This window comes from Panicum hallii, chromosome 4 (assembly GCF_002211085.1).
Source record: "Panicum hallii strain FIL2 chromosome 4, PHallii_v3.1, whole genome shotgun sequence".
Taxonomy (NCBI): domain Eukaryota; kingdom Viridiplantae; phylum Streptophyta; class Magnoliopsida; order Poales; family Poaceae; genus Panicum; species Panicum hallii.
In genome coordinates, this window is record NC_038045.1 from 2031768 (window position 1) to 2033446 (window position 1679).

General features: G+C 44.4%; 1 long non-coding RNA gene across 1 annotated transcript; it reads right to left on the bottom strand.

Moving 5' to 3' along the window:
• Nucleotides 1-694: 694 nt before the first annotated feature.
• LOC112889516 lies at nt 695-1476 on the bottom strand. Its single transcript, XR_003228126.1, has 2 exons — nt 1326-1476; nt 695-1223 (listed from the first exon to the last, which is right to left on the bottom strand). It is a non-coding gene; the product is annotated as an uncharacterized LOC112889516 (long non-coding RNA).
• Nucleotides 1477-1679: the final 203 nt, after the last annotated feature.

Here is a 1679-nt window from a genome sequence, read left to right on the forward strand (position 1 = left end):
ATTGTTTCTGCCGCCATGCTAATCTGTAACACTCGACTGACACATCCTTTGGTGCTTGGCCATTTAACCAACGGTCCTTCCAGAATAAAGTTCGATGCCTGTTCCCTACTGTGATCGAAGTGCACAATCTGAACAAATCTTGCTGTGCTGTTGTCAACTTCATAGTCGTAACGTTGTCTGATTTTAATGCGATGGATTGCTGGGAACCCCAGGATACGATTCTGGTGAGCAATTAAGTAATCAAGTGTTGTCTGATTTTGTAGTCCTGTTGTCAACTAGCAAGTAATTAAGTGTACAGAACACCTCAATTCTGGTGTTTTGTTTGCTCTCCTGCCAACTGATGTTAACTTCTTTTGCAGTGTAAGAATTGTGGACTGCTGGGTTCCGTGAAGGTGGCAGGGGCAGGAGATGCCATCTGTTAGGGAGAGCGTGCACTGATCATGTATGTCACTTGCATGGGCTACAAGCCGGTGGCATACCATCCGGGCGCTGGATGGATGGCCACAAGTGCAGCCGGAGAGGTTGTGAAGGTTGACTACACCGGCGGCCAATTCAGAGCCTACAATGGATCTACCGGTGTCTACACGTTCGGCAGTTCCAAAGTGAATTTTGAGTTCACAAAGTCTTTCTGATTCCGACGGTGCGTTGCTAGCTAAGTATACATGAATAGTGTTAGGCATCGATGAAGATAATGTTTTGCCTTGATGTTCTTCTCCTTCCTCTATTTCTTTGCTGTTTTCTGAAAACAGAATTAGGAAAATTGCAGTAGCAACTGCGTACACGCCGGTTGATTTGCAGCACCACTGATCAGCTAAAGTTCATGATTCCATAGTCATGCAAAAACTTTTTGCTACCAGATAAAGTTAGTTTTCACATTATGTTTATGGCTCTAAAATGATGCGCACTCTAGTTGACACTGGAGCTGAACTTGTGATGGTTATGTCCACTGTCCTACTTGATTGGCCGAAGTGAGCTGACAACTTGTCGCCAATAGCACCTCCGTTACTCAGCTCAGACTGCTGCTTTGGGCTCGGCAATAAGCTTACACTTTCAAAGTTCAGTAGTGCAACAACATCTGACATGGTGGGTCGATCTGCTGGATATTCTTGAGCACATAGCAGTGCCACGTGAGCACATCGCACTATCTCAGCAAGTTCGTGTCTACCACTTGAAATCGGATCAAGAAGCTCATGCAGCCTCCCAGCATTCCACATATGCCATGCCTGAAATAATTTCACATTCTTTTAGCATCGACAATGACTAGTTTTGCTAAATCTGTGTCAAGTAGGCAATGCTTGAAATGCATGGTTCAGTTGTTCACTCACATCTCGTACGAGGTTGCCAACGGTATCGCCTTGCTGCTGTAGAATGGCATTCTTCCGTCCACTGATGATCACAAGAGCCAACACCCCAAAGCTAAATACATCTGTCTTTAGTGAATAAAGGCCTCTAGATGCATACTCGGGAGCTATGTAACCTCTGAAAATAGACATCACAAGTGTATTATCACACTAGGGCATAATTGTTGCAGTGTGCTCTGGTTAATATTTTGCACATCACCTACCTGGTTCCCCCAACTCTACTTGTTTGCCCTTTGCCTCTGTTTTGATTCTGATGAAATTTCAAATCGTTTATCTGGTCTTTATTTTCTGGTCGGTTGTTTAGTTGTTCGGATGTCT